At 41.8% G+C, this 27,190-nt stretch overlaps 1 protein-coding gene and 1 long non-coding RNA gene across 2 annotated transcripts in view; one reads left to right on the forward strand and one right to left on the reverse strand.

Moving 5' to 3' along the window:
- LOC107997905 (uncharacterized) overlaps positions 1-27,190 on the reverse strand; it is a 121,227-nt gene that overhangs the window by 56,966 nt on the left and 37,071 nt on the right. The gene's annotated exons all lie outside the window — the stretch shown is intronic.
- LOC133666115 (uncharacterized) lies at positions 7,687-14,012 on the forward strand. The gene is made up of 3 exons (XR_009829784.1): positions 7,687-7,820; positions 8,909-13,170; positions 13,953-14,012. It is a non-coding gene; the product is annotated as an uncharacterized LOC133666115 (long non-coding RNA).

A 27,190-nucleotide genomic window follows, 5' to 3' on the forward strand; every position in this document is an offset into this window, starting at 1 on the left:
CAAGTAATCGCTTAAAGTAACATTTTTAACCAGTTACTTTTTCGACTCTGCTTCCGCGGCGATCCGTGAATTGCCAACATTGCTGCTACGTCTCTGCTTGAATCGAAACCTCGTAAATTTTTCAGAAAATTTTCGAATCGTACTTTATACCAGAAAAAATATTTCCAACCGGAATCTCGCTCAAAAGACGAAGTTTAAAAGGATCTCGCTTCCATCGCAAGTGAATTGCCTGTATTTGCTGCCTTTCAGGGTTAATGCTCGGAAGGAACGCGAATCTGATTAATCTGCCTATTTTCACACGCATATTTATTTCTACCATGACTAATCCAAAACTAATTTCTCTATTTGAAGCATAGAATCCAGAGAATTCTAACGTGTCGATATAAAATTTTTCTTTATTTCGATGCAAATTTAATTTACAAGTATAATTAAGATAATCTTTGGCGATTATCCTAGCGTAATTTCGCGAATGAATATAATTTTTACGATTTCGAATATTCAAATTATAACTTTCCTACTATCGCGTAACGCGTGGCGTCAGGATTGTCAACGAAGCGTCCCTACAAAAAATTTTTTATCTCTCCGTAACACGTGCAGGCCACTCGTATTAATTAAGATAATTTGTACGAATAAAGTCTCCAGTCTTAGACGATTACAAGTGAAAACAATTTTTGAATCGACGAAGCCGATCCTAGCTAAAATCCTTCTACGTATTATTCTCGTTGCAAACTAGATTAAAGATCCGTGTACAAAGTGGAAGCATTTGAAACGTATACGTTGGGGAGTGGAAAAATCGCACTTAAAGAGAAACTTAATATTCCGTGGGGGATATTAGCGTCGGCGTGGGAGGAGACGTGTTATCGCGTCGCGGAGGAGAAATTCTCGTGGAGAAAATTGCGGAGGCGCGGCTGAATATGCTGAAATTTACAGCCTGTAACTCGGCGAAACTTTTTCGAGCTCTGTGAACTCGAGCTCTCCCCCTCCCTCTCGCGCCGAGTCACGTACCAGAGGCGTGTATAAATATATATATATATATCTCGAGCGAGCATCCTCGTCGCGGCTTCGATTACACGCCGAGTTTCAACGGAGTTCATCGCCAGCCACGGGATGGAATAAAAGTTTTTCCTTTAGAGGAGGAATTAGGGGTTGGCAAGTTTCAATGGGATCTTCGAAATTTCCAAGTTTCTCTCCTCGATCGAACGATCTCGTTCTTTCGAGTTTTTCGATAAATAAAAATATAAACGGTGGAAAAAAAGCGTGATGCGATTTGAATGTACGGGGGAGGGAGGGAAGGAAGAAGAAGAAGAGGGTTAAACACTCGTGGAGGAAACAGCGTTGGAGGAAAAAAAACAGGCGGGGGTTAAAGCGTAAATAAAATTCAACGGTCCGTTGCACGTTCGAAAAAGGATTCCATATATCTTGCGCATTGTTCAACGAAACCTACGCGTATCAACCCATTGTAACTCCGACAATGGAACTTTATACCGATACATAAAGCCGCGTGTACCGACTCTGACAGCTGTCATCCGGCAGAGTTTTCAATAATGGAACGGGAACGCCGTTTTCCACCTTCTTTCAGGAAACTGCGCGCGGAAAAATTCGATTATGTCACGCGTGTGCCTCGGGACGCGATCACGTCGAGAAAGAGAAAAAGTGGCGAAGAAACATTAACACGTTCCGCGTATAAATATCCCTCTCTCTTTCCTCTATCCCCCCTCTTTATCCCATTTTCTTAGATTTTCCAGCCAAACGTCTCACCCCGTCTCGTCTCGAGAAAAGTAACCATGTTTTTCCTCGACACCCCTCGAGGCTGACTTTTATGTCACGGAAGCGGCGAGATCGTCTCCCCGATTGCCATTATTTAACGCCGACGAACAGCTGGTAACCGGGTGGAAAACGTCTTACAGGCACATTGATAAACGAGCGCCGCGCTCGGCCACTGGAGTAGCGCGCAATTTTACGAGAGGATACGACTTTACGACCGTTAGACCGGAGGAAACGTTGTAAACGTCGAGAGACCGTCGCCACAACCGGCCACTCCCCTCCCCTCCCCTCCCCCTCCTCTATGACCTTCGCGGCGCTCGCATCCAAATTACGCTCGATCGCGTGGCGTGCGACTCGAGCGCCGCGTGATATCGCTCGTGACGGACATGCGATCGATATCGCGGCGGATCGTGCATCCGAGGCACGCGCCAAAGCGGATCGAAACGGTCGTTGCTGGAAATATCGTTGCCAGCTTCGTGTACCAGACAAACGTTGCAAACAAACCGTGTGTGAGAGAGAGAGAGATAAGGAGGGGGGAAGAGGGGGTAGTTATTGCCCAAAGTTCCCCTCGGAATATCGAAAGTATCGGACAAGTTTCCTCCAAGTTTCTTTTCGCGGGCAGAAAAGTTCTCGTATTCGAGACTGCGACGACCTCTATTTCAAGTTGCGCAAACTTTGAACAACTCTATATATATATATATATGATCGAGCGTCGATACTTTTTCTTCCACGAGTCAAACTCGCCCAATTCTCGTTAACTTCGAACGCGTGGCTTTCGTTCGAACAGCTTTTCAAAAGTGTTTGTTTGACTTTACGTTTACCACGTTTTTTTCGATATTTAACCCGATTTTTCTATTTCTTTCCCTCGAAAGTCGGAACGAGATCATTTTAAGAGAACCAACCAGGAAATTACCTAATTTCCGTTCCTTCATTTTTCCCCTCGAGATTACGCGGTCAACGATGTTTATGCGAAGCTACAAATCCTCGCGTTCCCTCGTTATCAGCATCCCTTCGCTTCCATTCTCTCAGATTTCCGGTTCAATAAAATCGCTCCGTGTATCTTTCCCCGGAAGAGAATTGGAAAAAAAGCTCAACTTTCATTTTTATTTTATATATCCGATATATATATAATACTAGACGTATAAAAATTTATTAGCGTCGTAAGGAATGGCTATTTTTGAACACGACGTATAGTAATGCGAAGAGACAAGGTTAAAAGTCTACTGTTCACTGATGGAAAAAATTCTCACGAATGCGAATCCGATTGGTTAATTAAAGAAACGCATTTCTATTTGGTATTTGTCATATACTAATTCAAAATAATTATCTAAATCTCGATGCATTTTTATTTCTTGTACGATAGACGTATTACAAATAGTTTCGAAAATATTTCAATCTTGGATGATCATCCTAAACTAATAACTCTATAAAAGAAAATAATTTTTACTATTTCGTACATTCAAATTATAGCTCTCCTACTGCTATAATGTATGGCGTCAGAATTGTCAACAAAGCGCCTGAAGTGGGGATAGGCAGCGAAGGATCCCTCTTGCCCCTGCGCCGTCCCGCGAGACGGTTTTTTCCATCCGAGTGAACAGTATATATTCGACCGAAGCGAAGCAGGCTAAGGAAATATAGAATATCAATAACAGAGGGACAAAAATCATCACATGGATGTAGGACACGCAAGGAAAGAATAAACCATTTCCAAACCTGTCCCATAAATAAAATTTCGATCTCGAGAAATCGAGCTAACTGTCCCTATTCAACATTCGTATCAGAAACGGTAAACGTTGCATCGTCTTCTTTATGTAAGGGGACAGAACTTCGTCGCCTTCGGCTGCGCCACTATATCAAAGTGCTTTCATAACGTCGGTCACGCGATTTCACCTCCGTGTATTATTTGGCCCGGCGACGTGAATTTCGATAGAGTTGGGAAACAGGAATGGCGCGCGATAATGTGTAACGGTAATGCGATATTTCTCTCCCGTGGGGAGTCGCTATCGAAAAGGGGGAGGAGGGAGGAGGGAGGATTCGGTCACAGAGGTGGACACGTCAGATCCCTTTATTATCAGCTGATTCATTGCAGCCAAATATCGATAATAAAGCGTCCGAGGATATGTAGTATGCGTAGTATACGTGTACGAGATGCACGGGGCTCGAGTGGGCCTGTGAGAATTAGAAGAGAAATGCGTCAATTCTCGATTTAGACAAATGAAATTGGGTCTTCGAGTTTTGTGAATTTGTATTTAACAAATTTTGCAGTTTGAATTTGTTTTTTCCACGTTCGTAATAATTTAAATTTGTAATTATCGCGCGTTTAAAGACCGATGAATTCCATATTTATGATTGAATTTCGATTTTTTTGTTATGTTATGTATCGATACTCGAGATGAAAATTACTAAAGAGATCCAGGGATATGTAAATTCTCGATTCCGAATACAATAGGGAGAATCTTCAAATTTGTGAATTTGAATTTGTATTAAATTTCGCGTTTGAATTTGAATTTTTAAACATCGTATTTTAATTTTAATTTTTAAAGTGCAATATTTAGACACGATTTATAAAACGGTGGATTGAAATTTGAAATTTTTGACGATTATGCGGAACACTCGAGTGGATCAAAGAGAAATATGTAAATTCTCGATTTTAAATAAAATAAAGATATTTTATGTTGATATTTCATTTTTAGATAAAATACAGATATTTTCGTTTTTTTTTTTGTCTTTCGTGCAATAACTTTTATAAAATTCAAATTGAAATATCTGTTAAACTAATAATTGTTAGACACGTATGATATTTTTTTTTTATGAAGAGTGTCAAACTGCATCGATAGATTAAAAAATATATTGTTTCGTTAAAAAAAAAAAAAAAAAAAAAAACAAAGTTTATTTTTATATATCCACTCGCGAAAGAAATTAATAACACTCTCCTCGACACTTTTATTCGAAACCGTTTCTCGCTATTATTAAACACAATATTGAGAAAATCGAAATGTCAAAATGAGATAATATAAACACTCTCCGTGTTTATTTGAATTTCAATCAATTTTAACCGGTTAACTAGAAATACTCGTTCCTCCCTGAAATTTCAATTTCCTTCGATAATATAGAAAGGAGGACAAATTCGATATCTTCCGTTCAACATAAACGGTAATAGGATAAAACATCTTATCTAATAAGTGCAAGCATCTGCGTCTAAATTGGCGGCAGGGCGGAAAATGTACTTATGACTTTCCATATCGCTTTGATGGAAATCGAGTGCACGAAGAATAATGAAATTAACCACTTAAGCCTTCCTTTCGCCACTGCGCCCTAATTAAAAGTGTACTCTCGATTTTCACAGTTGCTACCTCCGAGAGAGAAGATCCAACTTCCTTGGAACATCTCGAATGGTGTATTCGCCCCCTCGAGGCACCGTATCCCTAAACCGTACGTTCCACGGATCATGCGATAGCAGCTTCAACGAGCTATGAAACTATCATCCTCTCGACGAACGGTACAGTTGCCCATGACAGTTGTTGAAGAACGAACGTGGCAGTGTTTGGCGGTGTTTTATACATAAAACGAACCTGCTTTTACGTGTTTATAAATAAAACATTTCTACCGGAAAATATCTCGAGTGAAAGAGGAACGGGAGAAACTCCTTTTATTCCGAAAAATTCCTCCGAGTGTGTCGCAGTGTTTCTTTCGTGGAATTCTTTTGAACTCGCAACAACTGGGCGAAACAAAAGAAACAATGGAAGATTTACGTTTTGCAAATTTCTCTCTCGATTCGCTCGATTTTCTCTCTTTTTTTTTTTAAAGAAGGTTATTTATAAAGTCGCGAAAGGATTTTTATAAACGTATGAATATTTAAAGTTTTTACGTTCAACGTAGAAATCTCTGATAACGTTAATATTCATTCTCACTATATCTATTTTTCAGTATTCAATAGCACCAATGCTGCTTTAACAACATTTTGATTCGAATTCACGGCGAAACAAGTTATAAAGAAGTTTGCCTTTCGTTCATCGCGAGTACGAATAAGGAAAAAAATTTGCAGAAAAACATGATCTCGTTCGAGATACTTCCACCTTTCGAAATAATTTATCGAGCAAACCGCACGTACGAAATTCTTCAAAGATTTAAAAGAAAAATGTGATCCGATTCTCGATTTCGTGATTCTTGAATGATTGCGGAGAGAAAGAGGGAAAAAAAAAAGAGAGAGAGAAGAAAAGGTGAAAATGAGTTTTTGCGTAAATACATACATACGTCGGAAGTGTGGATGGAATGCGTGCAGGTGGTTGGCCACGAATTGTCAGGGAAACTCTGGGGAGAGTAGACGGTCGATAAATGTAACTGCCACCTGATTTCCCAGAGGCAACGCGGCAGAACCGAAACGGAGGACGACAAGCGTTTTTCCTGGTCGGATGAGTCGGCTCTCGATTCGGCCAGCTGATACTTCGGGAGTTGAATATTACATAGCGCTTTAGCCGCCGATGGTGAACCGCGCCGATGTGCATTGCAGGCCGCCCGTTTCCAACGATCGATACCAATACCCTCGAGCATGCACGTGGATCCACGTGAAATCGCACGCGTTCCGCTTCGTTTCCACTTTGCACCTGCGAAACCGTCCGCAAAGACCGGCGATGTCTCCTTCCATTATTTGCCTCCAATCCTTTTTCCAATTTTCAAATGGAATACACGTTTACGGAAGGGATTTCCTTCTTTTTTTATAACCTTTAAACACACTTTCTCACGGTATCAAAAGTCGAGAAATCGGATACGAAAAAATGAAATGATGGTAATACTCGTGCTCGATGTCTATGCAAATGGAAACTCTTCTGCACCTTTCATATTTCTTGAAAGAAAAAAGTGACGCGATCATCCGTAATATATATATCGATTATGGCTGTCGTCTATAGAAATTTTCCAAAGGATCTCAAAATTACGATCCGAAAATGAATTTTAACACAAGGTTGAGAAGAAAACAACATTTCACCATTTTGGTTTACTACAGTTAAACGAATCTATCCAATTTGATGCTCCTTATGTTCCCATTAAATCTAAATATGGCTACGTAAATAGAGCAAAGGCCACTATTCAATGCTTGTACCCGATGTCGAATGAGTACGGGCTTTCATCGTTTAATTGACTTGGGATGCGCGCGACACGGTAATTCGGAATCACATTTCGATGCGAAGACGCGCACGGTAACCTTACTTTCCAACAAGCAATGAATCTAGATGCAAAAGCGTCTCCACTAAATTCCCCAATGATAAATGTCTAGCTTATGAGAACATATCCGAGCGATAACAAATGACCCTCTTCCGACCTGGCTGAATCTTGAAATAAGGACTAATTAAGGAGCCGACCACTTTAAGGACTTACGGATGAAATAACGTTTCCTGTTACCAGAGAATAAGCATTCGCGTGCACGATGTACTGCGCATCCATTCTCTTACTTCGTTATCGTACAATTTTTAGCACAAAGAAGCTTAATGCGGCCATTTATAATCCATTTAAACTGTAGAGAGATATTTCGTCGTTGCAGGATCAATTAAACGTATAATTATCGTTGGAAAATTGAATTGATGTAATCAAGTTTATTTAACGTGTATTTATAAATCTGAACGAAAGATTCCAAGGATTCGTTTTGTCACGAAACTCGATCTTCTTTTTATTTCGCTAATTATCTTTTTCTATATTGGATAAAACACAAAAGAAACTTGAAATTTTGATCACGAAACGTATTACGACTCGATTTCACTATTCACTCAACTTAGATTCCAATTTTCGAACACTTATTTAACTCTAACTTAACCTCTTCGATATTTGTTCGCGCACATACTAAGTAAAGCACGATACACATGATCGATTTTTTACCGCGCGATGGCGTTGCGATCATACGTTTTATAAATCGGACCTAAAGTCGTGCACGTTCATTCGACGATTGTCGATTAAACTCGATGATCGATCTACGTGTTAATTTTTTCGTTATCGACTAAATTCGAGGAGTTTAAAATAAATTCCAATCTACTTACGTACACCTACACGTATGATGGTAGTCTCAGGTATTTATAAATGCGATTATCGCTGCATCTTGTCGCTATTAGCTTCACTTAGACCCCAATTTTCACAACATTCATCATCAATTCTTACTTAACCTCTTCATGCCGTGTTCCCATGCCGCGTATCGATGATCGATACCGAATTGTACCGAGATCAAAATAAACTCGAATCTATCAACGTTCGAATCTAGTTACAACGTGCTTGGCATCCATCGCTATTCGTATCATAAACGCGGTTATCGTATCCTGTCAGAATCATCGAGCCTTCTCAGCGAAAATTCAGTCGCGATTCAGAACCTCGTCTGTGTTCACGGAATGAAATTTCGCGCGCGGATCTCATTAATATCACCCCGTTCTATTCCACGACGCTCGGTTGACGCTTGTACACACGCATCGATCGCGCAAACAGGCGAGTATCGGTTGCCACGCGCATGCATACATTATGAGAGCGACACGCGCGACATGCAACAGACCTTTCCGTGCGCCATCTACGGCTCGACGCGACATCGTAATCGATCTAGGAATCGATCGGTCGATCGCTCCACCGTCCTACCGTGCGATAAAGGAACAGAGAGTTGCCTCGGTGGCAAACCTCGATCGATACTCAGCTTCGACTAACCCCTGAGCTTTGTTCGAGTCTGCCCGCTTGATTATTATATGACAGCCCTACAGCAATATTGACTCGCGCTTAACGATTCGCTGCCACTCGCAGGCATCTTAGTTGTTTGCTTTTAAGCATGGTCGAACCAGGTTCAAGATGGCTGGATCTTGAAGTTTAAACTGTTCCATAATACGCAAAGCTCGAGGTTGGCGTATAACATGGCGTATATTTTCCAAAGTGTAGCCTCGTTCGAAAATCATCGAATGGATAATAATAATTTCGATAATTTCAGAATTAAACGAACGACATTTTTTAAGGAAACCTTTAGTGGAACGTCGTTCTCCGACATATTTTCAATAACATTGCTTCAACAGCGATTCATAATCTTCGATATTCTAATCTTTTCTAACGTCACGCCATTCACGTCGCGTAATATAAAATATTTATAAAATATTTTTCGTCATTACATATTTCGAAACGTATTTTTCAGAGGCATAGGTGACGAAACAAGAAGTGTATATATATATATTCGAATATGAAATAAAATTCACTCCAGCGGGAATAGCATTGTTCGCATATTCTAGAAACTCGATGCGATAATTGCACGGCATACCGTGGGAGTAAACAAAACACGTTGGAACGTGTTTACCACATCGTCCTTGGATTACTCGGGAGCTCGGGAAGGTAGAGCTCGAAGGATTCTCTTTGCCGAAAGATTTCGACTTCGGTTCATAAAGAATTCAGCAAGATTAATCTGGAACTGGTTAATCGATCCTTGGAAATGTCTTGCGGCCGATTCCAGCCTTCCATCGAGACTGTTAACGAGGATGGAAGGGGGAAGCAGAAAAAACGAGGGGAGGAGTTGGTGGCAAGGCAACGAGCATGTAGCCTTTTAAAATTAGCTGTTGGCCGTGAATAGAATTAAATGGGAACGAGGGAGAGACACGGAGAAGGAGGCGGCGGAAGATTGCCGCAGATTAAACCACTTTAACAGAGGAAACACGGAAAAGAAGCGGAGAAGAGGAAGAGAGAGAGAGAGAGAGGGAGATTTTCCGTACGACCTGCATCCCTTGAAAACTCGGTCTAAAGCCCAGGGCAGATAGAATGCGGGCCAAACTAACGCGATGAAAGGGTAGCTAATTTGGCCGGCTGTATCAGAGAAGCTACGCTCCTAATGGAAAATGGGAAAAGTGCGTTCGACAGATGTACACTTTGCCATTACCGCCTTTTCATTGCAAGCCCCGAAAAATTTCCATCCATCACCGGTATACGAATATAATTATTCCATTTTTACCTTTCCTTCCTTTCTTAAACCTTTCCTTTCTTCCAACTGATCACTCCGTAATATTACAATCTACATATTTTGCTGGAAACGACGGTTCTATAATTCCATACTCCTTCAAATAAAATAAACGAGACTGGGTTTTCGATCGGAATTTTGCTCTCATATCGCGTTGCCTTTGTACTCGGCTTCATCAAGAAAGACCCTTCACCGGGATACGCAAAAACTAATTATGAAGGGAAAGCTACAAACGAAAATAGAGGGAGAGATGCGAAAGGTAGATGGGTAAAATTTGGAAGGATCGACGCGTCACGCATCATTCATTATAAACGAACGATACCGTCTGAGCTAAGGTCACGGGGATAACGGGCATAATTTAGACAGCAGTCGAAATTTAGTACGAAACTCGAGATACTTGACGAAGGTATGCGAACGCATACCTAATGAGCCCGCGAGGCGTGCACAGGCGGAACGTAAACTAGAATCTCGACGGTACGGTTGCGGCTTTAAAGGGAATACGAACTTTAATCCGGAATCCTAAATCCAAATAACGCATGAAATAAAGATAACGGGGGAAGTAGGAGCCGCGGACGTGGGTCGAAAAGTCGATTTTCACGCGTTCACGTGCCAGCGATGGGATCGAGCGTATCGCGAACAACAGATTCGAGTTCCAACGCATGGTTAACATTTTACTTCCGTGAAAACCTAACAGGCTCTATACATAAGAAGTACATATGAAGAATAACAGCGAATACTTCTTTCGAAAATTTCTTCTAAATTACAGAAGGAAGAAAATAAGTTCGAGGGATTAGCGCGTCGACAAACAAGCTCGATCCCATCGCTAGCCCGCGCCTCGATCGCGGAAATGGGATTGAAAAATTCAGGTACACTTGTTCCTCGTCCTTCCACTCGTCGATTCGCGCGATTCTACCATCCCCCTCCCTGCTTTTTATATTTTTTTTTACTTCTCCTCGACACCGGTTCCTCTAATTATGGACGAGCGTGGAACGTTGAAAGCCGGCCGAATGGAAATCAACGTCATATCGATCTCTAATAACGACAGAGGGGAGGGGAGGGCGAACAAAACAGCGATCGAAGAGGTTGGAAAACGAGGGGTATTTTATTCAGCCGGTCGAAGGGGAACGTCCATCGGCACGGAACGACCGAGCTTTGATGGATTAAAAGCCGTCAGACGTCCCCGGCCGATCTGTCCCACGCTTGCTTCGATCGGCCGAGATCGATCATAGACATCGACACGGAAAACTCGAAATTACGGTACAAGCTTTTGTGGCCACTCGATCGTTTTTCACCGACGTACCGTGTCATACCGTATAAACAACGCCGTGACAACCGCATAAAGCGCGTCCTCCAACGACTCCATATATATATATTGGGGATTAATTTGTCCGTTCTCGCGCTCGAGATTTCTGCATCATCGCGAGTCACTCGAAAGATACTCGAAAAATACTCGAATCTCCCTTCTCTCCCTCCTTTTTATTTTTATTTTTATTTTTTTTCTCCCCTGTTGCGGCGTCGAGGACGGAAACACATCCGATCGAGTTCCACGAGTATTTTTCATTCACGAAATCCGTTCATCGTTCGCGAGTTCCCTTTTGTCCCCGATTCTTTTGAAATGTTAATCGAGCCCCGTTCGTGTCGCTCGAATTATCCCTCTCGCGGAAAAAATCGCTTGAAAAAAAGAGAGAAGTAACACCGATTCCCACCTTTGTTAGCTTCTGCCCCATCCACCATTCCATCTCTTACGGAATTTGAAACGAGCCGTCGAGTATTCCTTCGATTCTCGCATTATCGGTTAAAAAGAAGAAATTCCCCTCCGCCAGATCTCTGAAAACAACGGACGATCATCGGTCACGGATCCTATTAATAACAATTAACACTCGGCCGGGATGCCCGTACAACGCGATCGCATGATTTACGATCGCGTATCCGCGATTGCGTCCGTATTCGTGGCTCCGCGAGTTGATTAATGAATTAGGTGTACCGCGCCCACCTCTACACCGATATGATTCACCGATGAACCGTGACTCGCCCCGGAACACAGATGCCCACTTGGACTGCATCACGCTGCAAACTGTCCATTCGCTCGTGAATAATGGATACCAACAACGGACAACCGCCGCCGCTTTCATATATATCGTTTTTCGCCGAACGTGTCCCAACTCTCGATTAACCTCGGCTGCATCTTATCGCGAGTTTTCTCTACTTGATAAATATAAAATTCGGAAAATGTTAAATTACGATTTCGATTATTTCGATTAGGGGATTACTCGAGTCTTGAACGAAATCTCGATTGAAAAATTGTCCAAATTATTCGTGAGTCCTTCCTTTTTCTAATATCAAATCTAATATTGTATTGTTACTCATCGAACAACTCGCGCAAAATCGGCCATTAACGATTCATCCGGTCGACCACACGTTCCTCGAATTTAGTACGCTTCGTCCAACAATTTCTTTAAAACCTCTTACTGGGACGTGTGGAGGTCGATTAGCGTGCATAAATTTCTTCGTACGTTTGCTCTTCTTATTTCAGAATTAATAACCGAGTTTCTTGGAATTCCTTTTTTCCTTTTCCCGCTATTTGTGCTATAGTAATTGGACTCGATCTGGCTAAATGTTACCATCATCCACGTCTCTGTTGGCTGGCGAGGATCAGAGGAGCGATGTGAAAGATCCAGATTTCTTATTACTTTTTACATGGCGAAATCGCGTCAACTCCTCGAAAATTGAATAAAAATTTACGAAGAGAGTCGTATATACGAGATCGATTCGTTCCTATATCGTTTCCTAGTGTATAAATATCCACTTATAAACATACGTGAATCCTCTCGCGGTGAATTTATAAATCTTCTCGAAAGAGGGAGCACCTTTTTCGAATCGAGTTTCGAAGAGAAGGGGACGATATAAACGGAATACAAGAAAAGAGTGGCGATATGGTTGGACCGAAAGGCGACGCAGAGGGGATCGAGGGGGAGGTTAATGAAAGAAAACGCAAACGTTGGAAACGCCACGCGGATCATCGAGTTTATTGCCGGGGGAGGGGACAAAGTGAAATCAGTCTACGATGAATTATGCATACGCGAGGAAACACGAGAATCGTTCGCGTTCGAGAATCAAAAGGCATCCTCCACCCTTAGCTTTCCTCCACGGCACGCCGCCAACCTGCAGCCGCTAAACGTTATCCGCGATTCTCTGATTAACACCGCGACTCCAACGAGATTATTGAATGTATGAATCTATTACACGTGTAAACTAAAAGTATAAATTAAACGTATAAATCTATAATTATTTTTACCAATAGCGGATCTTTCGATGAATATTTCGAGGATTAAAAGAGAGAAGAAGGGGATGAAAAAGGAAAAGGCAGCTTTTAAATGTTATTCCTTCTCCTTCTCGATTCTTTAATTAACAGCTGCTCAAACGAGATTATTGAATATATAAATCTATTACACGTGTAGACTAAAAGAAGATTATTGAAGATTATAAATCTATGTGCAATTACTTTTACGAATCGTGGATGTTTGGAATATTGCAAGTATTAAAAGAGAGAGAGAAGAAGGGGATGAAAAAGGAAAAGGCAGCTTTTAAATGTTATTCCTTCTCCTTCTCGATTCTTTAATTAACAGCTGCTCAAACGAGATTATTGAATATATAAATCTATTACACGTGTAGACTAAAAGAAGATTATTGAAGATTATAAATCTATGTGCAATTATTTTTATGAATAAATGTTTTTATGAATAGATGAAAAAGGAAAAAGCAGCTTCTAAATGTTATTCCTTCTCCTCCTCGATTCTTTAACAGCTGCTCAAACGAGATTATTGAATATATGAATCTATTACACGTGTAAACTAAAAGTATAAATTAAACGTATAAATCTATGTGCAATTATTTTTATGAATAGCGAATGTTTGGAATATTGCAAAGAGAGAGAGGGATGAAAAAGGAAAAGGCAGCTTATAAATGTTATTCCTTCTCCTCCTCGATTCTTTAATTAACAGCTGCTCAAACGAGATTATTCAATATATAAATCTATTACATGTGTAGACTAGATTATTGAAGATTATAAATCTATGTACAATTATTTTTATGAATAGATGTTTGGAATATTGCAAAGAGAGAGAGAAGAAGGGGATAAAAAAGGAAAAGGCAGCTTCTAAATATTATTCCTTCTCGATTTTTTAACAATTGCTCAAACAAGATTATTGAATATATGAATCTATTAGATGTGTAGCTGTCATGACTAAAAGAAGATTATTGAACGTATAAATCTATGTGCAATTATTTTTATGAATAGATGTTTGGAATATTGCAAAGAGAGAGAGAAGAAGGGGATGAAAAAGAAAAAGAGGGCGAGAGAAAAGACATTTCCACCCTTAAATTTCTCCACGACGAATCTGCGCACTCAAAATGTTATTCTTTAATTAACAGCAGACTCGAACAAGATTATTGAATTTATGTGTAATTATTTTTACGAGTCGCGGATGAGAGAAAAAGAAAAGGAAAAGGAATTTCCAGCACGTGCTGTCAACTTGCGATTTTTAAATGTTATCCGCGATTCTTTAATAACAACCGCCGCGACTCGTAAACAAGATTATTGAATTCACGTGTAATTATTTGATGAAGGATAAAAAGGGGGACGAAAGAAGCGGAACTTTGGTTCTTTCTATCCACTTCGTTTATTTATTTTTAACGATTGCCACAACTCGCGTGCTCTTTTTCAAAGAAATTGTCTCGTATAAATTCATATGAAATATCCGATTACTCTTGCAAATCGTTCGGTGAAAGGGAATATATCGATAACAAAGTAGAAAGAGAAGAAAAGAAAACGTTACTCTAAGAATTCTCTAATTAAGATCGCGACGAAATCTCGGTCGGAAAAGTTCCGAAAGAAATATCGGTGACAAAGTAAAAACAAATGGAGAAGGAAGGCAAGAGTGAAAGAGAGGTGTAAAAGAAAAAGAGGGGAGGAGGGGAAATGGGTTGCGATGAATTATGCATGCCAAGAATCGAAGCGTGGCCGTGCACGCAACATTGATCGTCGAAATGCCGCATTATGCGTTTGTGGAGCGCGAGATATCGCGAAAATACTCGCAACGATGCACGCACAGAGAGAGAGAGAACGAATTCTTTCCAACCACGTGTTCCTCGACGATAACTGCATCCTTCGTACACAACTTATAATAAACGAAGAATCGAAGAATCCGACAAAGAAAAATTAAAATTCTTCGAATTTCTCCTTGTCCAACTCTACGTTCGTACGCCAGAGAGACGGACTTGGTTTAAGCCCCTTTATCAGGGAATACTTTTGCGAAACGATTCGTAAAGTAAAAGTAACCTGTGCTCACTAGATCGATCATGCCATAGAAATGCACGTATTATAATATAAGATAGATTAGAATCGAGTATCGGTGGTTACATCAAATTGTGCATGCACGCACGATAAACGAAATTGATTTTGCAAAGTTTTGCGAATCAAATATGGCGGTGAAATATAAAGCAGAAACTTTCTACTTTTCGTATATCCTAAAATCGTTACTTAAAATTAATTCACAAAAAATTAAAAATAAAAACAAAAATCAAAGTTTGAACGCTTCTTAATAAATTTACGCAATATTTCTCGACCATCGAACCGATCAATTATCGATTAGTTCTACACACGTATATTTCGTTTAATCCGTAAAACGTTCAAAAAGAGGATTAAAAATTTTAATGGTTATTACATCGGAACAATTATTCTTTACAAACTTAAAAATGAATTTTCTCGCTCCTTTAACACATTGTGCGACAGAATCGAAACAGATCGCTTTCGATGTTCCACCCGCAATTCACTCGTACAAGTAAACACGATATCGAGTCGCACATACACGCTTATACGCTCGAGGTTTTTAAGGTTTCTAAAATTCGTTCGCTGATCTTCACTTTTATATCAGGAACTAAATTAATCGACGAAGAGGTTACATACAGTTTTAATTTCGCCTTCGATTCCGAAGACCGGCGACATCCGCTGCTCAGGAGAGGAGAGGCAAAAGTTTCTCCCCTCCCTGCCCCCGTTGAAATTTCCTCCGCGTCCCTATAATAAATTCCCCGCGTTACTCGTCGATAAGGGATACAAACGGGGAGGTAATTACGCGGACAAAATGTTGGTACAAAGCGAACAAAATGGTAGGACTATCGCGACACACGACTCGACCATTCATCCTCGCTTGAAAATACATAGCATTAACCAGCGGTTTGGAACGAATGGGCTCGATCGATCGTATTAACGCGAGCGTAAAGCGTTGAATCGACGTGACAATCCGCGCCTTTTTTTTTCCCCCTCCCCACATCCGTTTGTAACCATCCATAGAAATTTCCTCGCCGAAATTTTGCGTTTTACATTCTTCACAGATGGATCGACTTGCGAATTTTGCGCAGCAAATTGACGATCGATCAAATTTGCAGCCTCAGTTATTGTCCATTATTGCGTTAAAGTGATTAAAAATTCTTCTTTTATCCCCTTCGATTTCGTATTACGACCCAATCGAATCTTCCACTGTTAAAATAAACTAACTTCCTATCTCATTAATTTGACACACGATCGAGGAAAGAGCTTTGATAAAGGAGATATTTCCCCGGCACGAATCAGTTTCACATTCGATCATCGGATTTTTCGACTTGCGATTCGAAGGGTCGCCATCCACCGAAAATGATGTTCTTACGCCGCGCTTTCGACGCCCCCCTCCCCTCCTTCGTATCGATCGGCCGGCCAAGCAGCAAGAGTGGAGGGGGCCGAAAGATTATTTTCCCTACACGGTGTACTCGGCGTGTCGATGGGCGCAAAGGTGGGGCTGCGAATTAATTAGAGGCACTATCGCCACGTCGAATCGATAATCGTTAATTAGGATGGCGTCAAAGGACGACACCCGGCCGTTCCTCGCCGGCATAACGGATAGCCACCGTTGCGAGACCGTTCAGGAGCGGGGGAACGGGCTTTAATAGATTAAAGCCGAGCTTTAGTTTGCTCGCGTTTCGAACGGACGGCGGGGAGGAGCGAAATCGGTCGAAATTGATCGATTCGCGGCGAAATACGGCGTAAACGTCCACTTTCGAAAACGGGCGAAATTACGCCTCCTATTATGCTCCCTCGTATTTCTCGGTGCGAACAACGCGTTCGTCGTGTAATATAATTAGAAATCGTGCGGTATAAAATATCTAGCTCGTTTCAAAATTCTTTCTAAATTCATCGTGCAGATAAATACGAGGATTTTTTTCAACCAAATTTATGTATTTCTCGCATACGTTTTCCACGCGCTTCCAAACGGATAATGAAAATACAATATTGTCGTCGCACGGTGATCGAATAATAAATTTTGTTGATCGCAATGAAATTTAAATTTGTCGCGAAAAACAAATTTTGTATATATATATATATGTATATAGAAAAAAAATTTATCGCAATAAGTTACGAATAAATTCGACCCAACAATTTTATACTTCAAAATATAAAATTTCCGATTTTTTCGGGATTAAAATTGTGGAAAATTGTTGGATTAGTTTATCCGGATATAACAGATGGAAAGGTCTCGGACTCGATTTTTTCCCGGATAGTTGATCGTTGTTGCATTTTTCACAGTTGGACGTCCGTTTCTACTCTCGCGCGAATTATCAATCGAGAAAGAATCATAATTGAAGGGAAAGTTGGACGTTCGAAAACACGAAGGGATATTTTTCTCCACGTTGGAGAGCTCGGCACAAGCGAGGTGGCCGAATCATTTTTGCGATTTTATCCAGGGCGCAAAGGTGCGGTTGACAGGAAATATATCTCGCGGAAAAAATTGTTTATGACCGCGTGTGGGACGGGTTTACTACTAAGCTCTCGGTTTTGACGCGTGTAATATTCCCACCGCCCTTGTTAAGCGTTAAGCTTCGTATCGCGATACGCACGAAAAAAGATTATCCCCCGACAACAAGCGAAGAGAGAGGGGCTTTGAAGTATCGTTATTCTTCTTGGAAAATTCCGAGTGGGGTTGCACGGAATTCTAAATATATTAGCAAGGTATATAACGGTATTTTCTAATCATTTTTCCATCGATAAGATTTCGCGATTATCGTAATACGATAACAAACCTGAAAATTCGATGGAACGAAACAATAGTAGGCTCTCTCTCTCTCTTTTTTTTCCACAGACCATTCACCGATAGATGGCCCGAGGATATCGACGCGTTTGCCAAATTCCGGCCTGCCTCTTTCTGAGTGAATCGATAAAATGGAGATGTAACGGATTCGAAGGGAAATAAGCGAGCGAGTATAACGAAATAATGGAATCGGTCCTTTAGGTTGGCAAATTTGGTTTATATTGTTATTCGTGCAACGACCAGATGCGTACGGTAGCCTTCGTCGAGCGTGTTTAATTCGATTCCCCTCCCTCCGCGCCCGTCTATACGTGCAATTCTTCCGTTTCTGTTTCTTCGCAAGCAAGCAACCATTGAAATCTTCAATTCGAAGGATCTATTAGGTTTCTATATAGTTTTTAGATTATATTGTCTCGACTGTTCGAACAAGAAATTATATTCATAAATTGAACTCAATACGCGTGTTAGGAGAAGATTGAATTCTCTTCACGGATCCTAGTTTTGGATTATTATTATTATTTTCGTTTAGGATAATCGTGTGAGCCTGAAATATTTTATTTGTAATGCGTCCGGATTGTTATGTCTCAACTACTCGAATACGAAATTATTTATGAGAAGTAAAAAATTTTGTATGGAATCTGACAAAATGGATAAAATAATTAAATAATTCAAAATCGTTATATTTTCGTTATATTGTTATATTATCTTAACTACTTAAAAAAATATCCACGTTAGATACCCGCGCCGATGCGTCGAGATTAGATAGCTTCCAAGTTCCCGGCTCCAATTTCGCTCCGATTCGTGGAGACGTTCGGCGGCGTTGCCAGAGACGGCTGACAGCGTGGAATGACGTACCGTTTGACTGGCAAACGCGCGCATTCCCGACGATAAAAGCGAGGCAAGGAAAAATGGAGAGAGTCGGACAGGCTCTCGATAGGCCTTGCGAAGCGAAACGTTATTAACGAAATCGAATATGCTTCTGTAACTGGTCGCGTCGAGGGGTGGACCCGCTTTGAACCGCCACCGTCACGATATTACCTGTAATAAATTGTCCGAGCCGCGTAATAAATTTCGTTACCGTCGCGGAGCCTGCCCCGCCTTCTGCCCCCTCCCCCGCTATTTAAATCGAGGGTAATACGCGTCGACCACGCCGCATTATCGAAAAGTAATTATCGACGTTGCATTTAGAAATTAAGCGGCCAATAACGTCGCGGCGGATGTAATAATGCTCCTCCTCTCCCTCCGCCTACGATCCTCTTTCGCTTTCGCCACGATAACTCGACGAGATACCTGCGTTACCGACCGAGTCTCTGCTCATTAACCAACAACAGCGCAGAAAGAAATAAGGTCTTTCTCCAAGAATCTTCGACCAGTGTCTGTTCCGTTGTTCGTTTATCGCGCGTCGTTTGGGATATTTAGATGTATCTGGGTTGAGCCGCGAATCTATCGGATTTTACATCGGATTGGATGGTCGATTATTCGCGTCAATTTCGAAGCGGAAGCGGAGGAGCGTCTCGTCTCGATCGAAAGCGGTCTCACGCGTATTTGCCAGCGCGCTCGACGGTCTGATAACACTTCCCGCCTGCACAATCGTTCCGTTAATCAGCGCAGAGATTGGCCGTTACCCACGTCATATCCCCCCCGTAGCCAACCCGTTAAATCTACGAGACACCGGGGCAAAATACGAATAGTTAAACAATTCCCCCCGAAGTTGCGTCCAATTAATTATCTTCTCTTTTACGGTGGTTGATATTCAAGTTAATTAAAAAATCTGCCGGAAAGGTTCCGTATAACCGATCATACTTCCTTCCTCGAACGTCCTCGAGAAGAGAGAGGAATTTTTTCTCCTTTTTAAATTCTCGCTAATTTCCACTAACTTTCTTATCCTCCCCCTGCAACTGTTCAGCGCCGGATAAGAGGATAAGGACGCGAGTGACGAGGCAACAGGTGACTCCGACGAAACGCACGATCCTCTCCTCCTCGAGAAAGATCCGGACGAGGTAAACGTCACCAACCTGAAATCCTCCTTATTCGCAGGTGGTGGATTTTTCAGCGATCGGCGTTTCGAGGCAATCAACGATTAATTGCCGGCCTCGATACTCTAATCAGATTTCCAAATTATCTAACTTCCGGCCAAAGACGAGGTAAATGGATCTTCGTGTTACGTATTCGTCGAGGATACGAAAAAGGATACGATCGAATCACTTGTTCGCGCCGAAAATTAAATGAAAGGAATTGGCATCGATGCGAGCATTGGAAAATTCGGCGCGGTCCTTGACGAAGTTTTAATCATCCCATCGTCAGAATGATCAGCTTTGTTAATAGGGGAAAGTTTGCAGACCGGCTCGAAAGAAGTTTGGCCAACAATCGTCGAAATAGGAGGAGGGATTGGAAAGTGGCGCGAGCATATCGTGCAAACTTGCAAAGTCAAATTAACTGGCCGACTTAACCCGACCGGGGACGGGAGAGTTGGCTAATTGAGGACGTCGCGTCACACCGCTTCCATGCCTCCCCTCCACGGTACATGCACCATGCGCGAGAATCGTATTTTCCATACGCGTTGGAACGTTCAATGGCTCGTCGAGCATTGTTTTCCAGTCAACCCCGAAACGTTTCGAAACGTTTAAACGCGCCAACACTCGCATCGCGAAAACGAATTTACCATTACTGCTCGATGACGCGAGTTATATTTTCCATTTTTCCAGAATCGTCTCGATTTCGAGATCGGGCTCGATGACGTTGCCTCGGCCGAACAAAGGACAAGTTACTCGACGCGGTGTTTAAACCGTTTCCACGGAGATTATATTCGTCGTGATCCTTCGTCGAGGCGTCCGCGCGTAACCGATCGACAGAATCGGTTGTCGATCGTGATTGGAACTGTCGAACGCTGTGAAAAGCGTGATCGAGTTCGCAACGTTCATCGAATTATCCATCTTCTTCCGATTCGTTTTGAGGGGAAGAAAAACAGTCGCATAACGATCCCCGTTAATCGTTACAAATCCTACTTTTCTTTCCTCCTTTCGAGCATTCTTCAACAAAACACCCCAGTTCGATTCAACGCCACGCCCTCTTCTCGATCCTCCTCGACGCGTTATTAAGCGTCAAAAATTGATTTCCACTTTGTAGGGGGATTTGATCGTGACTAAGTGTCGAAGCTGCGTGGGAGGCGGGGGAGGCGAGTCGAGTGGATTACGCGCGTCGATTTTCACGCAAATCGGGGAGCAGATTGAAACGGCCACTCGATCGTCGCCCTTCCTCTCCCTCGCTGGCCAGTGTTTTCTCGTCGTCCGCAAAGGACCCAGGACGGAAAAGGAACGAGGGGCAGGAATAGAAAGGGCAACGATTAAATGCGAATAACGGTTCCTAATCAAAGGATAGACGACAATGCGGCTTGATTCGCGCCCGACGGTTGATTCCCTCTCGCGTCACGACATAATCATCCCGAAACGTTGCCTCGATACGGTTCGAATGAACTCGATAGAGACAGGGATGGGATCGAACGGGTCGCGAATTCGAACAAGTATGCTCGAAATATTCGCTCGATGCGAATCAACTCGGTAGCGATGGAATAGAACTGGCTGCGAATTCGAACAAGTATGCTTGAAATATTCGCTCGATGCGAATGAACTCGGTAGCGATGGAATAGAACTGGCTGCGAATTCGAACAAGTATGCTTGAAATATTCGCTCGATGCGAATGAACTCGGTAGCGATGGAATAGAACTGGCTGCGAATTCGAACAAGTATGCTCGAAATATTCGCTCGATGCGAATCAACTCGGTAGCGATGGAATAGAACTGGCTGCGAATTCGAACAAATGTGCTCGAAATATCGGTCCAAATTTAATGGAGACAGGGATGGGATCGAGTTGACCACAAATTCGAGCGCTCGAAATATTGACTCGATGCGGTTCGAATGAACTCGGTAGCGATGGAATAGAACTGGCTACGAAATCGAACAAATGTGCTCGAAATATTCACTCGATGCGAATGAACTCGGTAGCGATAGAATAGAACTGGCCGCGAATTCGAACAAATGTGCTCGAAATATCGGTCCAAATGAATTTGATGGGATGGGATCGAGTTGACACAAATTCGAGCGCTCGAAATATTGACTCGATGCGGTTCGAATGAATTCGGTAGCGATGGAATAGAACTGGCTGCGAATTCGAACAAATGTACTCGAAATATTCGCTCGATGCGAATGAACTCGGTAGCGATGGAATAGAACTGGCTGCGAATTCGAACAAATGTGCTCGAAATATTGGCTCGATGCGAATGAACTCGGTAGCGATGGAATAGAACTGGCCGCGAATTCGAACAAGTATGCTCGAAATATCGGTCCAAATGAATTTGATGAAGACAGGGATGGAATAGAACTGGCCGCGAATTCGAGCGAGCGCGCTCGAAATATTCGAATAATCGAGCGGGGCAAGAAACATGTAATCGGTTCTTATTCTAAACTCAGAATTTATTCGCATAGGACAAATCTGAATGAGTGTAATAACGCTTTCGAATTGAAAATTGGAAAGCGAATCGATTGTTATTCAAGAAGGAATTTCAAATTTCCAATAACGAGCGAACAGGAAATTATAGTTGGAAAGTGTCTAGAAATATTTCGATCGAACTCAAACCCATCCCTGGCTACTACAATTCGCGATTCACCGCCGCCGTGCTCGCAAGTGGAGGCAATAAGGTCGGCGCGCGGCGATTGGATCGCTGATGAAAATCAAACTACGAGTTTGCTTATCTTGGCCGATAATTCACTGCCGGTTCGATCGCAACTATTGTACAGTCGTTAAATAGGTTAATATACGTAGTCGACTGTTGCGTATCGCGTTTCCAGCGAATCACGCTTAAACGATAGTTGGCGCAACTTTGATCACGGTCGAGTTATTTTCGCGTCTCGAATATCGCTCGATTCGAAAATCCAGATTTCTCCACCATCGTTTCGCGTCGGTGATCAAATATACCTTGTTTATTCGGTTTATTCGAATTACATTCTATTATGGGTAATTGGCAGGTGGATTGTTTTAACCCAGTTCCTGTGTGCCTGATACATAATTCGTTGTCAACATGACGTTAGAAACGGTAGGAAACGGTCTAAAATTATCGATTATACGATGATCGATAGTTGAACCGTGTTTTCATCGAGATGTACATCCTCGTCGCGCGAAAATTATTAATAGAGACGAGATGTAACGATTGCTCCAAGATCTACGTGTATTTAAACTTTAATGTTCTTAGGATTTTCAATATTTTTCGAAGAAAAGTGAAAAGTAATTCGATTTAGATTCTAAATTTTCAGATAAAACCGAAAAAATTTGGAATAAAATATAAATGCAGAGATCAATCCGCGTTATGAATTACTGAGCTGGCAATCTTAATAAATCGCGCGAAAATTATTTCGAGAAATTCGTATTCTCACAAAATTAACATTTAATCCATTATTTCTCGCATCGAGAAAAATTAAAAATGGAGAAAATGATCACGTCAATCGGACCAATAATCATAATATTTCTCCATATATCGATTAAAGTTTTAAAGTTTAAGAATTTACTTCTTCGCGTGATCAATTCCCACTGGATTAAACCATCAATAATTCCGGTTAATTCAAAATAAGGTGAAATTTTTACACGTCCTCTCGCGCCGATTAATCAACTTTGTCATAATTTGCCTCGAAAACGCGACGAACGATCGTTCAAACTCGCTTCGGTGTCAACAATCATCCTTCGAAACAGGATGGAATCGATCCGCAAGAATCGAAAATTCGAAATCGATTTTCATCCTAGCTGCTCCTTGATCGATTATCCGAGGGTGGAGAACGGGAAGCCAGTTTGCGGTCGGCCGGTGGTCGCGAGTTGGCCATTTCCTACGAAATCGTTCCGCCCGACTACGGCACCGTTTCTAGATTTCCGGCCCCAACCACTGCTACTTCGAATAATCCTCTTCTGCGAGCCGTTAAAATCGGGCGCTTAGAAAAATATGAGGGGAAACGACTCTGCGATAGAAAGAAGGGGGACAACGATTTTACGCGGAGAATAAATAAAACTGGTAGATTTTTAATTGTAAGTTACATCTCGTTTCCTTTCTATATTTCTATATTTCTATATTCAATTATACATCGATTGACACGTTTTCTAAAAAGTCGTACAAGCTCAAAATCGGAAAATAACTCGAGCGATTTTTAGATTTCACCGATTAATAGAAAATTTCGTTGATTCGTGAATATTATATCGCGCAAAATCAGTCGAGTCGCTATTTCGACCGACTGAAAAACTCGAAAGGGTTAAAAGATTCAATCGTGCGTTGATTTCACCACTGCGTGTATTATATTTCCAGAACTTTTTCCAGACTTGAATTCCAAACTTTCTAACATCTAATAGATTGTAGCGATAAAAATAGCGTACGGAAGAAGGAGGAAGGGAAGGAATTTTTATCGATCGAGCGGTAGGAAAAAGAGTAAAGGAACGAACGAGCAATAGAAAATAAGTTTCTAAGGTTACGAGTTAATCGAGCTTATCGAAAATTTACTTATTACTTTCATATCGTTCGAGAAGAAGAGGAATAAGAAAATGGGGAAAAATTAGCTCGTTCGAACAAAAACGTCGTTATTGTGCGTATAATCGATTATTGGACGAAATATAGGTATTTCGTGTAATGCCGCAAACATTATTTTGGGGGAACGCATTGGAAGCGATCGAGCTCCGAGCCGAATAAGCGTCGTTTTCGACGGGACACGATTTTCGAATTCCCTGTCAAGTGCAATCTTCCAACGCGATTCTCTCTCCCTCCCTCCCTCCCCTCCTCTCTCTCCGCTTTTGTTCGAGCACAATGGCCCAATGTCGTTCACCGTTCCATCGATTTTACGCCACGAGGCGGCCCTGTAAACCGCGCCTGAAAAGAATTCGGCGTGGCCGAGTTGGTATTTAAAGCCGAGAATAATTAACACGCGAAAATGATTCGAAATAACGCGCGATGGAAGGAGTGGGAAAGGAGAAACGTCTTATAGATGAATTTTTATTACACGAAAGAACGACACATTCGGTTCATCGAAAAATAGAAGAGAAAGAATACGAAATAAATTCCAAAGCGAGAAGAGTGAGAGGAAAAATACGAAGAGGATCGTTTTCTTCTTCTTCTTCTACGTGAGAAAGAAGGAATAATTGACCATAGGATGCGATGTAAAGGAGAGGGGAGAGTGGAGGAGAGGGGCGAAAGAAATTGCTCGGGTTCCATATTCATGAACCGCGGGAGAGCCGCGAAAACTTTTGCCCTCGTTAAATATAACGAGCGCGTTACGACGTGGTCGGTAAGGGGAGAAATAACGACGCCGATACAAAAACCGGAATATCGTTTCGAAGGGTATGCGATTAAGGGTGCGAGAGGTGATGGAAAAAATATTGCGGAGGCAAAGAGGAAGGAGAGCTCGATTTATCCGCGACTCGATGATGGTCGAAAGGAAGATTTCTTTACCTTAGAGAGGACGAGGCACCGAAACTTTCGACAAAAACCACCGCGTTTTTTATTACCTTTTTTCTCTCTTCTCGAGCAGCACGAACGTCGATGATCTTTTTCCTGCGCTCGTTTGTCTCTCTTTTTTCCCTTTCTTTCTTTCTTTCTTTCTTTCTTTCACTTTCTCTTGTTATTCGATCCTCTTTCATCCTTTTCTCCCCTCCTCGTTATCGCCCGACCGGATCCATCGACAAAACGTTCCTCGAATTGAAACGAAGCAGCGGTTAGTCGGACGATAAAAAAGGACACACACATAACGCAACACACACACACACATATATATATATATACAGAGATATTATTAAGAATTATCCCGTTTAGAAAACGGGAGGCGCGATAAATTTGTCGCGATAAAATTACACGACACGAAGAGAATCGGGAGGGGAATGGAAATATATGGTAAAAAGAAATCGGAATATAGGAGTGGCGGTGGATGCAAGCCAATGTCTCGTCTATTTCCTACCGGCGAATAGCCAATAAGGATCTGCCTACGTTCAACCGTTATCGGCCATAAAAATTTACCCGGCTCTCTCTCCCCTCCTCCCGTAAAATTTAAATACAGATCTCTGCGCGCCCGTTCCCATCGCCTGCAATCTCACGCTTCCGTTTATCACCGATAATTCGATCTGGCTCGAGGGCTCTATTCGCGATGGAGAAAGAGAGAGAGAGAGAGAACAGCCTAAAGCTTGACCTAAAATCAATTTTGACTCGCGTCGAAAAGCCACTTAAAAAGTGGAACGAGGGAATTTTTACGCGATCAAGATGAAGTGGCAATACGTTTGAAAATGGGATTTAATTTTTAATTTTGCGACGAGTGGGGGAAAAGGATGGAACGTTTCCGAATCATATCTCACTCGAATCGAAACTTTTCGCTCTTTCTGGGTTAAAATCGACTTTCTGTCCACTTTGTCGACACGTGTCATCGATCGTCGTAGATTCGAGGAACTACAACGGTTCTATTTATCCATCCCGAGCGGTGTTTAGTTTAGTTTGGAAAGCAACTTGAACGGAACTTTGAGTCAAAGCTTGAGATATCGGCTCGATAATCGTTTATAAATAATTGTTGAAGGCAAAGCGGATAATATCGAGAGCAAGAAGCTTAAGATTTCGGATTTTGCCGGATTTATGTTATATCGCTATGTTGTTCGCGAGCAATAAACGAGGGATAAAGCTTGCCACAACAAAGGGGAAATTTGAATGGAATAAAGTAAAGACTTTTAGCTGTCTCCTATATATATATATATTAATAATATCGTTCGAGAGCAGATAAAAATCTGCGCGAATCAACGAAATAAATCGAAAATGGGTAATGCGACACTCGCAGAATGGAGATAGGCCTTTAGCTCAGATGCAAAGCTAACGGATAACGAAACTCGAGACTCGAGACTTTTGTTTGGCCTCTGTGAGCAGTGGCTGAGGCCGAACTCGAGATCAAGTCCCTCCGCCATCTTTCGAAAATCTCGTTGCTTGGGATAGGATTTTTCGGTTTAATATCTGATGCACGCGTGTGTGTATATACACATATACATGGAATGGACATCGATAATCGCGAACAATATAGACAGTAATAAAGTTCTCCGTAACCGATGAAAATCTGCCTTCAGGTCATACGCTCGCCAACTAAATACTCGGTCATAAAAGCCAATCTTTAGCGCGCTCCCGCCTCGGTATAATATCACGGCCACGATACTGCGCGCAACTTTGTTGTTCGCTCAAACCATATACAACGGTTGTATTAACTTTCTGTCACGGAAATATCGCGGTGCTGCCGATATTAGTTCCCTACAACGGCGAATAAATCACACCGGCAAGTATGTGAGAATGAAACGTCAGGAGCAAACAAGG

Source organism: Apis cerana, linkage group LG5, assembly GCF_029169275.1.
Source record: "Apis cerana isolate GH-2021 linkage group LG5, AcerK_1.0, whole genome shotgun sequence".
NCBI classification, from domain to species: domain Eukaryota; kingdom Metazoa; phylum Arthropoda; class Insecta; order Hymenoptera; family Apidae; genus Apis; species Apis cerana.